The sequence below is a fragment of the Salmo salar genome, chromosome ssa04 (assembly GCF_905237065.1).
Source record: "Salmo salar chromosome ssa04, Ssal_v3.1, whole genome shotgun sequence".
Taxonomy (NCBI): domain Eukaryota; kingdom Metazoa; phylum Chordata; class Actinopteri; order Salmoniformes; family Salmonidae; genus Salmo; species Salmo salar.
Genome location: NC_059445.1, coordinates 21,813,078 through 21,828,106, shown reverse-complemented (window position 1 = coordinate 21,828,106; position 15,029 = coordinate 21,813,078). Strand labels below are relative to the sequence as shown.

The following is a 15,029-nucleotide window of genomic DNA, read 5'->3' as shown; positions in this document are numbered from 1 at the left end:
TGTTGCTTTGATTATTCATATAATTTACCCATAATTATTACAGACTGAAAACTATCCTATTTAACACAAATATTTAATAGTATTAATTAAATATACTGTTTTGTTGGGTGGGTATATATATATATATATATATATATATATATATATATATATATATATATATTGTTTTTAGGACATCCTGACACAAACCCATGTCCCCCATAGAACGGATCCTCTCCTGCCTCTCAACTCTCACAAACACAGATGGACATAGCTTGTTTTCCTTTCTTTTATTACCCTGCACAAAAATGTTATCAAAAATACGATTGATTAAAACGTATGAAGGGAATAGAGATAGTCATATACGATCCCTTTGTTCATCGATGCAGTATTACACCTCAATAAGCAGTAATGACCCAATGTTTCCACAATTTAAGTATTGTCAGTTATGATCATTCATTGCCTCTGGCATAAGACAACCTCAATATTTGTAGGACCTGCATTTCATATATTAAACTAATATAAAACATCCTCATCAGAGTAAATGGCTCTTTCATATTTGATCCACCATATTAAAATGATCCTGTTAACAGGTGAGGACGAACAACTTTTCACAAATCAAAAATCACAAACTTAAAAAAATGTCCATGTAAGAACGTTTCTGTTATGCTAGTCAGTTATATTTGTCAAAATTGTATTAGATTTACCAATTCAAGACAAGATGCGAACATGATCATCATTACCACAATCCAAGAATTCATTTGAGATACAAAACACTTGTAGTGTACCGTGGTAGTGGTGACAAAATAACAGTGATGACATGGAATGCATTTTCAAAATCAATCACAATTCTTTGACTCAAAAGGCTTAACTTACAAACATCACCTCTCAGCCTGTAAAATAGCATGAAACTACACAAACAATATTCTTGATGGATGTACTTCTGTTAGCTAAAACATTTGTCACAAAAACACATTGTGCTTTTTAAAAAATCCAAAGCTTTCATGTAACGTGTTCCATAACTTAAAAAACAGGTTACCAAAAATATTGTAGTCCCTGGAAGTGGTGTAATATCATGGAAACATTTGGAATGCCTTTTGGTTTGCGTCTTCTGGTTTGGTCAAGAAAAAGTCCCACCTCCATGAGTCTACAACAATAAACAAATGGAGTGTTAAACTTTACTACCGTCTTCATCAGCGTCATCGTTTTGGGTATATCCTCACCTACATCCGAGGCGGCAGGTAGCCTAGTGGTTAGAGTGTTGGGCCAGTAATCGACAGGTTGGTGGCTCCAATCTCTGAGCTGACAAGGTAAAAATCTGTTGTTCTGTCCCTGAACAAGGCAGTTAACCCACTGTTCACAGGCTGCCATTGTACATAAGAATTTGTTCTTAACACACTTGCCTAGTTAAAAATATGAAATCTGACTCTAGATAATGGAGGTAAATGAATGTATTCTCTGTTGGAAAAGTTTTTTTAACTCACCATGGGCTTCATCTCACGACCGTCTCCATCTGCCTCCGGCCGATCCCTTCCCGCCATATTCTTACTGTTCTGTACAAACTCCTAAAGAGGGAGAGAGAAAGAGTGAGATAACAGGGTAAGTTTGGTGTAAAATGTGCACAAACGCTAATCGCCATTTGGAAATGGAGTAAAAGTGGTACTCGGTAAAAACAAAGGCTATGTTCCATTATCCACACTAACAAACCACTAAGAATGTACAGTGTGATACATTGGAATGCTAGTGTGGATAATGGAACAGAGACATATATACAGTGTTGAAAAGTACTTAAGCAAAGATACTTTAATGTACTACTTAAGTTGTTTTTTTAGGTGTCTGTACTTTACTATATATACTTTTGCCAACTTTTACTTTTACTTCACTACATTCTTAAAGAAAATAAGGTACTTTTTACTCCATACATTTTCCCTGACACCCAAAAGTACTCGTTACATTTTGACAGGAAAATGGTCTAATTCACACACTATTCAAGAGAACATCCCCGGTCATCCCTATTGCCTCTGATCTGGCAGACTCACGAAATACAAATGCTTTGTTTGTAAATTATGTCTGAGTGTTGGAGTGTGCCCCTGGCTATCCATCAATAAAAAAATAAAGAAAATTGTGCCGTCTTGTTTGCTTAATATAAGGATTTTTTTTTAATTATTTATACTTTTGATACTTAAATCCATTTTAGCAATTCCATTTACTTTTGATACTTAAGTATATTTAAAACCAAGTACTTTTATCTTTTACTCAAGTAGTATTTTACTGGGTAACTTTCACTTTTACTTTAGTCATTTTCTATTAAGGTATCTTTACTTTTACTCAAGTATGACGATTGGGTACTTTTTCCACCTCTGCATTTATAAGGCAGCGTCCCGATTCTCCATCCTTCTTCCAAAGTGAGCACGGCCGGGGCTGCCGTCGTTGTTCTTGGTGTCCACGGCGAAGCAGAGGAAGAGCACATCTACCACGATCTCAAAGACAGACAGGAAGCAGTGGGCCACCAGCCAGGAGAACAGGCAGATGATGAGCAGGGGCAGGACCCACACCGTGTAGTCCCGCTGGAAGTTGAACTCCAGCACGCCAGCGAACGCCGTGCACGAGATGATCAGTACCTGGACTTACAACACACAGACACACTCATGGATGAAAGGAAAGATGGAGAGAAAGGGGGTGGGAAAGGGAGAAAAGAGGAAAGAGAAAGAAAGATAGACATAGAGAAAAGAGAGACAACGATTAGTATTATTATACTAGAAAAATAAACACAAATAAGGAACTGACAATAAACAATCCAAAATTGGCATCGCTGTGCGGCCGTTACCTTTCCCAGGAAGAGGACAAAGTCCCTCACGGTGTTGATGGTGGCCAATCTGAGGGCATTCTCTACCAGGAGGATGAAGGTGTCACATGTCGACATACAGAAACTGCTGATGTTGAAACCTGTCGCCGTGTACGCGTTCTGTGGTGAAAACAGACAAAGAGACAGAAGTATCATCAATAGCAATTTGTGATTGCTGTCATCTTGGAATGAGTCTCGCTTATCAAATAGATTGTTGTCAATGATATTACGTGTAATAGTAAGAATAATCAACATCTCAGATGACAATCAATCTGATTCTGATCGAACACTTACTTGATTCAGGTACATTAGACACTTCTTCAGGCACCACAAGCAGCAGATGCAGGTTTTCAGCATACAGCGAGTACAGTCATTTAACTACAAACAGTAAAGACATTGAGCTTTAGTTCTCCACCCATTGTCTGGCTTGACTTGACAAACTGGTAGTTGTCATATGTGAAAATGTGTATATTTAAAGGCACAATCTGGGATATGTCATGCTGCTAATGTAGCCCTTCCTGCAGTCAAATTACCTAATGGCTTCATGGGTGGAATGTTATAAATATTTCTCAGAATTTCAGAATGAATAAACATTATTTTTTTTAAATAAGCCGAAATTATGGTTTTTCTATGTCAAACAGTTTTGTTGTATTTCAGTCTTCTGTGATGTATATAAAGTGTAATATTGGAATGTAAACTCAAAATGTATTACATTTCAACTCTATATTTGACATTGTATAAGTGTATTATTTTTGTTAAGCCCATAACCATGTGTGTGAGGTGTATACTTTTGTTTCAAAGAAGATTTGTTAAGACTACCAAGAATAACTCTGTGACCCTGATATAGCCCACTGCAGTAAAAGGTTCATTAATGATCAATTGTACCTCACACTAAGTATGAATTTGTCCTGCTGGGTGACCTAAACTGGGACATGCTTAAACCACCTGACCAAGTCCTACAGCAATGGGACTCCCTAAATCTTTCTCAGATTATTACCATTCCCACAACGTATGACTCCAAACACCCAGAAAAGGCTACTCTCCTCGATGTTATCCTCACAAATAATCCTGATAGGTATCAGTCTGTTTTTTTCTGTAGTGACCTTAGTGATCACTGTTTTACAGCCTGTGTTCGTAATGGCTGCTCAGTGAAACCACCTGTCCTGATTTGTCATAGACGCTTGCTCTAAAACTTTAATGAGCAAGCCTTCCTCCATGAACTGGCCTCTGTAAAATGGTTTAGAATCAGCTTGATTCCCTCTGTCGAAGACGCTTGGACCTTCTTTTTAAATATTTTCAGTGGTATTGTTAACAGACACGCCCCCGTAAAGAAAATTATAATTAAAAACAGGTTCAGCCCCTGGTTAGACCGGGATCTTCCAGAGTTACTCCACCTCAAGAATTGCATTTGGCAAAAGGCTCAGCACCCGCACAATCAAGCTGACTGGCTCTCGTATAGTGTTCTCTCGGGTATGCAATCTGGTTTCCGCTCAGTTTATGGATGTGTCACTGCAACCTTAAAGGTCCTCAATGATGTCACCATTGCTCTTGATTCTAAGCAATATTGTGCTGCTATTTTTATTGACATGGCCAAAGCTTTTGATACGGTAGACCATTCCATTCTTGTGGGCCGGCTAAGGAGTATTGGTGTATCTGAGGGGTCTTTGGCCTAGTTTGCTAACTTCCTCTATGTATGTATAAAGTCAGAAAATCTGCTGTTTAACCTGTTGGGGCTAGGGGGCAGTATTTTCACGGCCGGATAAAAAAACGTACCCTATTTAAACTGGTTACTACTCTTGCCCAGAAATGAGAATATGCATGTAATTAGTAGATTTGGATAGGACACACTCTAAAGTTTCTAAAACTGTTTGAATGGTGTCTGTGACTATAACAGAACTCATATGGCAGGCCAAAACCTGAGAAGATTCCATACAGGAAGTGCCCTGTCTGACAATTTGTTGTCCTTCTGTTGCATCTCTATCAAAAATAAAGCATCTGTGCTGTAACATGACACTTTCTAAGGCTTCCATTGGCTCTCTAAAGCCGCCAGAAAGTGGAATGGGGTGTCTGCTGTCTCTGGGCAAAGTACAGCAGCAGAGTTTGTAAGTGGTCAGCCTGGGGACAGTGAGACTCAGATGCGCATTCACGAGACTTCTCCATTTTTTCTTTCAGTCTTTGAATGAATACTACGTTGCCCGGTTGGAATATTAGCGCTATTTTACGAGAAAAGTAGCATAAAAATTGTTTTTAAACAGCGTTTGACATGCTTCTAAGTACGGTAATGGAATATTTTGACATTTTTTGTCACGAAATGCGCTCGCACGTTACCATTTGGATAGTGACCCGAACGCATACGAACAAAACGGAGGTATTTTGATATAACTATGGATTATTTGGAACCAAAACAACATTTGTTGTTGAAGTAGAAGTCCTGGGAGTGCATTTTGACGAAGAACAGCAAAGGTAATCCAAATTTTCTAATAGTAATTCTGAGTTTATTGAGCCCCGACGTTGGCAGGTGTCTGAATAGCTAGCCTGTGATGGACGAGCAATGTACTCAGAATATTACAAAATGTGCTTTCGCCGAAAAGCTATTTTAAAATCTGGCACCGCGATTGCATAAAGGAGTTCTGTATCTATAATTCTTAAAATAATTGTTATGTATTTTGTCAACGTTTATCATGAGTAATTTAGTAAATTCACCGGAAGTTTTCGGTGGGTATGCTAGTTCTGAACATCACATGCTAATGTAAAAAGCTGGTTTTTGATATAAATATGAACTTGATTGAACAAAACATGCATGTATTGTATAACCTGTTTGGGATAGGGGGCAGTATTTTCACGGCCGGATAAAAAACGTACCCGATATAATCTGGTTATTACTCCTGCCCAGAAACTAGAAAATGCATATAATTAGTAGATTTGGATAGAAAACACCCTAAAGTTTCTAAAACTGTTTGAATGGTGTCTGTGAGTATAACAGAACTCATATGGCAGGCCAAAACCTGAGAATATTCTATATGGGAAGTGCCCTGTCTGACCATTTCTTGGCCTTCTGTAGCCTCTTTATCGAAAATACAGGATCTCTGCTGTAACGTGACATTTTCTAAGGCTTTCATTGGCTCTCAGAAGGCACCAGAATGTGGAATGATAACTCTGCAGTCTCTGGGCGAAAAACAGTATGGGTTTAGGAGAGTGGTACTCCTGAGAACAATGGCAATGGCGCACGCGTGCATGTGATGACTCCATTTTCTTCTTTCAGTGTTTGAACGGATATGTCTCCCGGTTGGAATATTATCGCTATTTTACGAGAAAAATCACATAAAAATTGATTTTAAACAGCGTTTGACATGCTTCGAAGTACGGTAATGGAATATTTTGAATTTTTTTGTCACGAAACGCGCGCGGCGCGTCACCCTTCGGATAGTGATTTGAACGCACAAACAAAACGGAGCTATTTGGATATAACTATGGATTATTTGGAACCAAAACAACATTGGGTGTTGAAGTAGAAGTCCTGGGAGTGCATTCTGACGAAGAACAGCAAAGGTAATCCAATTTTTCTTATAGTAAATCTGAGTTTGGTTAGTGCCAAACTTGGTGGGTGTCAAAATAGCTAGCCATGATAGCCGGGCTATCTACTCAGAATATTGCAAAATGTGCTTTCACCGAAAAGCTATTTTAAAATCGGACACAGCGATTGCATAAAGGAGTTCTGTATCTATAATTCTTAAAATAATTGTTATGTTTTTTGTCAACGTTTATCGTGAGTAATTTAGTAAATTCACCGGAAGTTTTCGGTGGGTATGCTAGTTCTGAACATCAAATGCTAATGTAAAAAGCTGTTTTTTTATATAAATATGAACTTGATTGAACAAAACATGCATGTATTGTATAACATAATGTCCTAGGAGTGTCATCTGATGAAGATCATCAAAGGTTAGTGCTGCATTTAGCTGTGGTTTTGGTTTTTGTGACATTATATGCTAGCTTGAAAAATGGGTGTGTGATTATTTCTGGCTCGGTACTCTCCTGACATAATCTAATGTTTTGCTTTTGTTGTAAAGCCTTTTTGAAATCGGACAATGTGGTTAGATAAAGGAGAGTCTTGTCTTTAAAATGGTGTAAAATAGAAAATATTTTCTCTGATGAAGATCATCAAAGGTTAGTGCTGCATTTAGCTGTGTTTTGGGTATTTGTGATGCATGCTAGTTGCTTGGAAATGGCTGTGTGGATTTTTGTGTCTATGTACTCTCCTAACATAATCTAATGTTTTGCTTTCGCTGTAAAGCCTTTTGGAAATCGGACAACGTGGTTCGATTCAGGAGAAGTGTATCTATAAAATGGTGTAAAATAGTCCTATGTTTGAGAACTTTGAATTATGACATTATGTGGTTTTAAATTTGGCGCTCTGATTTTTCACTGGCTGTTGAATAGTGTGGGACGATTTCGTCCCACCTCCCCTGGAGAGGTTAAGCCACTGCCTGTCACCAAGGGAGTACCCCAAGGCTCGATCCTAGGCCCCACACTCTTCTCAATTTACATCAACAACATAGCTCAGGCAGTAGGAAGCATCCATTTATATGCAGATGATAGTCTTATACTCAGCTGGCCCCTCCCCGGATTTTGTGTTAAATGCTCTACAACAAAGCTTTCTTAGTGTCTAACAAGCTTTCTCAGGCTAAAGTTAAATCTAGACTTTACCTCTATCATAATCGCTCCTCTTTCACCCCAGCTGCCAAACTAACCCTGATTCTGATGACCATCCTACCCATGCTAGATTACAGAGATGTAATTTATAGATCGGCAGGTAAGGGTGCTCTCGAGCGGTTCTTTACCATTCGGCCGTCAGATTTGCCACCAATGCTCCTTATAGGACACATCACTGCACTCTATACTCCTCTGTAAACTGGTCATCTCTGTAAACTGGTCATCGCAAGAACCACTGGTTGATGCTTATTCATAAAACCCTCTTAGGCCTCACTCCCCCCTATCTGAAATATCTACCGCAGCCCTCATCCTCCACATACAACACCCGTTGTACCAGTCACATTCTGTTAAAGGTCCCCAAAGCACACACATCCCTGGGTCGCTCCTCTTTTCAGTTCGCTGCAGCTAGCGACTGGAACGAGCTGCAACAAACACTCAAACTGGATAGTTTTATCTCATTCTCTTCATTCAAAGACTCAATCATGGACACTCTTACTGACAGTTGTGGCTGCTTTGAGTGATGTATTGTTTGTTGTCTCAACATTCATGCCCTTTGTGCTGTTGTCTGTGCCCAATAATGTTTGTACCATGTTTTGTGCTGCTACCATGTTGTGTTTCTACCATGTTGTTGCTATGTTGTGTTGCTACCATGCTGTGTTGCCATGTGTTGCTGCCTTGCTATGGTGTTGTCTTAGGTCTCTCTTTATGTAGTGTTGTGTTGTCTCTCTTGTCGTGATGTACGTTTTGTCCTATATTTACATTTAATTTATTTACACATTTTAATCCCAGCCCCTGTCTCCGCAGGAGGCCTTTTGTCTTTTGGTAGGCCGTCATTGTAAGTAAGAATTTGTTCTTAACTGACTTGTTTAGTTAAATAAAGGTTAAATATAAGTACCTAGACTGACAGTATTTGTTTATCCCCTGTGAATTCTATTGTAGTTGATGTCTTTAAAGAAAAACTTCAATACATCTGCAGTAATCCCTTGTTTAGCATTTCTGATTCACACTTTTGTATCAAGAATGTATCAAGCATGAAGAGAGGTCAGATTTGTGAAGGGTTAATTCTGTTCCAGAGCACAGATTAGCACTGGGTGGGGAGCAGCATGTCAACGTCACTTTACTGAAGTGAAACTGAAGTGTGTAGACGTACTGTCTGTTGTGCACACAAGCAAACGTTCTAACTCTTCTGAAACAAATGCTAAGGCAGCTCTTTTTTTATACTACACTATATAGTACTAAAAAATCTGAGAAAGCGCCCACACTCTTTCACACACACAGATACAGGTGAGTAGAGATTAACAAGGGCAGGTGAAGATACATTCTACTGTGTGAATTCTTGTATTCTCTTGTTTGCTTTATCGACTACAGTACCTATGTTTAACTTAATTTTGTACCATGACTAATTTAAACTGTATGTTGTATGGTGAAACAACTTTAATCAACATTGGTTAGTGTCTCTAAATGCCATGTTGACAGTGGCACTGAAACTATCAAGAGCTGAATCATTCCAGGAAATAATTTATAGTTCCACCTTTGTCTAGATATGGCTTCCTCCAGTATTCTCCTGTCTGAAGAGCAGTTCCTGTGCTCTATCTGTCTGGATGTGTTCACTGAGCCAGTCACCACTTCTTGTGGACACAACTTCTGCATTGACTGTATCACAAAGTACTGGAATAGCAAGGACCTGTGTCACTGTCCGCTGTGTAAGGAGAAATTCTCCAAACGACCTAAACTTCGTGTCAACACAATGTTAAGAGAAGTTGTAGGGAATTTTAAAAGCTTGAGAGACAGAGGTAAAGATGAGTCCCCTGCCAAACTTGGAAAAGTGCCCTGTGACGTCTGCACTGGGACGAAGCGCAAGGCCCTGAAGTCCTGCCTGGTGTGTCTGGCTTCTTACTGTGAGACTCACCTGGATCCTCATCATATAGCCCCAGCCTTCAAGAGGCACAAACTGGTCGACCCTGTGGAGAACCTGGAAGACAGGATGTGCAAGAAGCATGACAGACTCCTGGAGCTGTTCTGTAGGACTGACCAGACATGTGTGTGTCAAACATGTGTGTGTCAAGCAGACCACAAGACTCATGACACTGTCCCTATAGAGGAAGAGTGTGGAGAGAGGAAGGCTCAGCTGGGGAAAACTGAGGCAGAAGTGCAGCAGATAATCCAGGAGAGACTGAAGAAGGTTAAAGAGATCAAACTCTCAGTAGATCTCAGCAAGAGAGATGCAGAGAGGGAGAGAGCAGACAGCATACAGGTCTTCACTGCTTTGGTTCACTCCATTGAGAAAAGCCAGGCGGAACTGATTGAGGTGATTGAGGAGAAGCAGAAAGCAGTAGAGAGGCAGGCTGAAGGGCTCATTAAAGAACTGGATCAGGAAATCACTGAGCTAAAGAGGAGAAGCACTGATCTGAAGCAGCTCTCACAGACTGAGGACCACCTCCAACTTCTCCAGAGCTTCCCATCCATAGTGTGCACACCTCAACCCACCAAGGACTGGTCTGAGATCAGTGTTCACAGTGATCTGTGTGTGGGGACTGTTAGGAAAGCAGTGTCTCAGCTGGAGGAGACACTGAATAAAGAGATGGAGAAGCTGCCTGAAGTCAAACTGAAGAGGATTCAGCAGTATGCAGTGGATGTGACTCTGGACCCTGATACAGCAAATCTCTATCTCATCCTGTCTGAGGATGGGAAACAAGTAAGACTTCAAAATACACCACAGAAACTTCCTGACAATCCAAAAAGGTTTAATCAGTATTTAATTGTCCTTGGAAAGGATGGCTTCTCCTCAGGAAGATTTTATTATGAGGTGACAGTTAAGGGGAAGACTGACTGGGATTTAGGAGTGGCCAGAGAGTCCACTGACAGGAAGGGGATTATATCACCTAGTTCTGAGGATGGAGTCTGGACTGTGGTCCTGAGGGATTGGAATCAGTACACAGCCTGTGCCTCCCCCAAGTTTATCTCTCCCTGATAGAGAAACCCCAGAAGGTGGGCGTGTTTGTGGACTATGAGGTGGGTCAGGTCTCCTTTTATGATGTGGAGGCCAAGTCTCATATCTACTCTTTCACTGGCTGCACTTTCACTGAGAAGCTCTACCCATACTTCAGCCCCTGTGATAATGATGATGGTAAAAACTCAGCTCCTCTCATCATATCTCCTGTCAATCACACACACTGATTAAACAATGGAACTAACTTATAACTTACAAATCATGAAATATATCAATATATTTACAAAATAGTATATTTATTCATGTGACATGGCACACGATTAGAATATCCACAGATGTCCTCTGAAATAGTATCAACAAATGAAAATGGAAACTGTTTTGTACATCTAAACCACGGATAATAAATGCTTGTATTTGCTGAAAACGAAGACTATCAACTGGAATGAATTTAAATAAAAGTTATACAAGGTATGTTGCTTTGATTATTTATATAATTTACCCACAATTATTTTAGGGAAAATTTTCCTTTAAAGCAGGGTTCACCAAGTGTTGGACATATAAGAGTGTAAAAACACCAGGAAATAATCTCCAATTTATTTACATTTTGGAAACCTGTTCCAAAGTATTCCAACGCATAATAGAGACACGTGATCGTATACAAATGTAAGCAAGGATTGAAATTATTACGTTTCTATCAAATGTTATATCTGTTTGTGCTTTGTGCAGTCATTTTTTCATTTAATTTATTAGGATCCCCATTAGCCGACGTCAATGTTACTGGGGTCCAACACATAACAAAAAATGCATTACAGACAAAATACTTGAAAATGTACATACATTTAAAATATTAACATCTAATGCTCATCTATCAGTTACATATACATGTCACTACATACACACAAAAAGTAGGTCACATGGGGGAGAGGCGTTGTGTCATGAGGTGTTGCTTTATTTGTTATTTGAAACCAGGTTTGCTCTTCAATACTTGGGCTAATGAGATGGAATGGAGTTCCATACATTCATGTCTCTGTATAATACTGTTCGATTCCTTGAATTTGTTCTGGAACTAGGGACTGTGAAAAGACCCCTGGTGGCATGTCTGGTGGGGTAAGTGTATGTGTCAGAGCTGTGTATAAGTTGACTATGCTAACAATTTGGAATTTCCAACATATGTTTCTTATACAAACAAGAAGTGATGCAGTCAGTTTGTCCTCAACTCTTAGCCAAGAGAGACTGGCATGCCTAGTATTAATATTAACCCTCTGATTACAATGAAGAGCAACACGTGCCACACTATTCTGGGCCAGCTACAACTAAACTAGGTCCGTCCTTGCAGCACTTGACCATATGACTAGACACTAATCAAGATAAGATAAAACTAGAGCCTGCAGAACTTGCTATGTGGAGTGTGGTGTCTTAAACGCAAAGCATCTATTTATTACGGACAGACCTTTCCCCCTCTTTACAACCATTGAATCTATATGTTTTTACCATGAGGTAACATCAAGTCATTTCATGTCCTCAATTTGCTCAACAGCCACACCATTCATTACCAGATTCAACTGAAGTCTAGAATTTAGGGAATGATTTGAACCCAATATAGTGCTCTTAGTTTTAGAGATGATCAGGACCAGATTATTACTGGCCACCCATTCTAAAAATGTACAATCTAGAAATTATGTGTAATTATGTTCTGGCCCTCAACCATCCACTCAAAACAAAATGGCCCGCTGCTGAATGTAGTTGATGATAAAGGATGTACTCAGCTATTGAACTGTTTGTTGATGTAGGTGAATGTAACAAAGGACTTAGTCTGCCTTAAAGCTGGTTATTGATACGCTAAGTGAACGTGATAAGGGACATACTCAGCCTTTGCGCTGGCTCTGGATCTGAGACACTGAATATGACAAGGGACGTAGTGTGCCTTTAAAGGCCCAATGTAGCCGTTTTCATCTCAATATCAAATGATTGCTGGATAACATTACTTTAATAGTTTCCATTAAAATGGTAAAACAAATATATATTTTTTTATTTATATTTGCAAAAACGATTGCTCAAGCAAGAATTTTGCTAGGAATCTCTGGGAGTGGTCTGAGTGAGGGACCTAATTGGAAGGGCCTAATGGGAGGGAGATGTAACCTGCAAACTAGCTGTTACTGGCAGAGAGGTTTGTAACTCTCTGTTATTGGTCTATTAACTTATATCGGCTGGTGATATCACCAGGCAGGCTATAAGTCCACCCATGCAACACCTGCTGATTAGAAGGTCCTGTGTAGATTGTATTTATAACCAGAAACTATCAGGAAATAACATAGATCAAATTCTTTCACACTTTTACTATGTTAGCAAAGACAGTAAAGTATGAAGATAGGCAGAAACTGCTTCTCCAATAGAAATCCCCATCACACTTGTAGGCGATGTCATGGTGACATTGGCTAGCTAATCTCATGCACAGCGTCAAAGCACGTCATCAGGTCTAACGGTCGTTTCGCACCGGAACGCGCCTTTGGAGTCTGTCAAATCAAAGGCAGTCCTTCGATATGAAGTTGTTTTTGACAAATGAAAACGTGTCAATTTGTCACTTTCACGAGGTTGGAGTAATAACATGTTCAAAGACTGAAGACATTGGTTTGAATTGAGGTTGTGTCTTTAGAGTTAGAGGAAATGGACAGGTAGGGAAGAATTGTTCACTTCTCTCATTGACTTTTCAAACCCAAAACCCTGGCCTGGTCTACTTGGTCTGTTTCGCAAGCCTTTTGGAAGTCTCTCGAAGTTGCTCCTCTGGATTTAAAATATTGACTGCACAGGGCCTTTAAGCTGGGTGTTGATACTGGGCAAGTACATACGATACATACTTTTCTTTGAGCTAGTTGTGGATGTGGGTGAATATGATCAAATCCATACTTTTCCTTTGAGCTGGTTGTGGATGTGGGTGTGGACAGGGTTCCTGGATTCACATATTTGTTTAAAAAAACAAAAAAATTGTGTTTGATTGAGCCTAATGTGCATCGATTATATTTTACACACATTTTTGGACAATATCACTTAACACTGTCTGCATTATATATGATTGATTGATCCAAAGGGCCGTATTTACACGTCATTGATGTTCCCTGTCACCCCTCCTTCAACATCAATCCACACTGGCAGGCCATCTTCTTAGAGACGATCAAAGATCCTTTTCACCAGGGCATGGTCGTGCCACTGGTATGACAGCTTCACAAGAGATGGAATCTTCTCCCTACCAGATAGAATGCAGTTGATACAAGCAAAGTTAGGACATTCTGGAAATGTTGGTTGTAGCCCCTGATGGTTGTCTTTTAAGAGGTAGGTAGTATGAGAATGTGGCTTAGACAATGCATACGCTGTGTGTGGCTTGGTTTCCCAGGTAGCACAGTAGGCCTACTTAGACCAATGGATGAGGGACACATGCTTACTCTAGAGATGCACAGTGTGTGAAATATGTATCTTTCACCTAAAGCACTTTACATTTTAGCATTCTCTCTGATGCCTCAAAAGCATGTTGACTCAGGATGGTAAGTTGGTGGTTGAAGGTATCCCTCTAGTGGTGTGGGGGCTGTGCTTTGGCAAAGTGGGTGGGGTTATATCCTGCCTGTTTGGTCCTGTCCGGGGTATCATCGGATGGGGCCACAGTGTCTGCTGACCCCTCCTGTCTCAGTCTCCAGTATTTATGCTGCAGTAGTTTATGTGTCGGGAGGCTAGGGTCAGTCTGTTATATCTGCAGTATTTCTCCAGTGTCCTGTGTGAATTTAAGTATGCTCTCTCTAATTTCCTCTTTCTCTCTCTCGGGGGACCTGAGCCCTAGGACCATGCCTCAGGATTACCTGGCATGATGACTCCTTGCTGTCCCCAGTCCACCTGGCCGTGCTGCTGCTCCAGTTTCAACTGTTCTGCCTGCGGCTATGGAACCCTGACCTGTTCACCGGACGTGCTACCTGTCCCAGACCTGCTGTTTTCAACTCTCTAGAGACAGCAGGAGCGGTAGAGATACTCTCAATGATCGGCTATGAAAAGCCAACTGAGATTTACTCCTGAGGTGCTGACCTGTTGCACCCTCGACAACTACTGTGATTATTATTATTTGACCATGCTGGTAATTTATGAACAATTGAACATCTTGGCCATGTTCTGTTATAATCTCCACCCGGCACAGCCAGAAGAGGACTGGCCACCCCTCATAGTCTGGTTCCTCTCTAGGTTTCTTCCTGGGTTTTGGCCTTTTTAGGGAGTTTTTCCTAGCCACTGTGCTTCTACACCTGCATTGCTTGCTGTTTGGGGTTTTAGGCTGGGTTTCTGTATAGCACTTTGAGATATCAGCTGATGTAAGAAGGGCTCTATAAATACATTTGATTTGATTTGACTGATGATGGTAATGTGCACAGCAAAGGGGGAATTTGTGGCTTAGACGTCCCTTGTTCTATGAATACAGAATTACAAACTCAATAAGCAGTAATGACCCAATGTTGCCACAAATAAGGAATTTACGCCCTATTCAGGTCCGGAACGATGCACCCATTTGATTGT

At 40.2% G+C, this 15,029-nt stretch overlaps 1 long non-coding RNA gene and 1 pseudogene across 1 annotated transcript; one reads left to right on the top strand and one right to left on the bottom strand.

Moving 5' to 3' along the window:
• Positions 1 to 208: 208 nt before the first annotated feature.
• On the bottom strand, positions 209 to 3,234 carry LOC106602570 (uncharacterized). The gene is made up of 5 exons (XR_006769567.1): positions 3,119 to 3,234; positions 2,807 to 2,944; positions 2,338 to 2,624; positions 1,464 to 1,544; positions 209 to 1,126 (listed from the first exon to the last, which is right to left on the bottom strand). It is a non-coding gene; the product is annotated as an uncharacterized lncRNA (long non-coding RNA).
• A 5,442-nt stretch (positions 3,235 to 8,676) lies between these two features.
• On the top strand, positions 8,677 to 10,955 carry LOC106592462 (E3 ubiquitin-protein ligase TRIM39-like; annotated as a pseudogene).
• Positions 10,956 to 15,029: the final 4,074 nt, after the last annotated feature.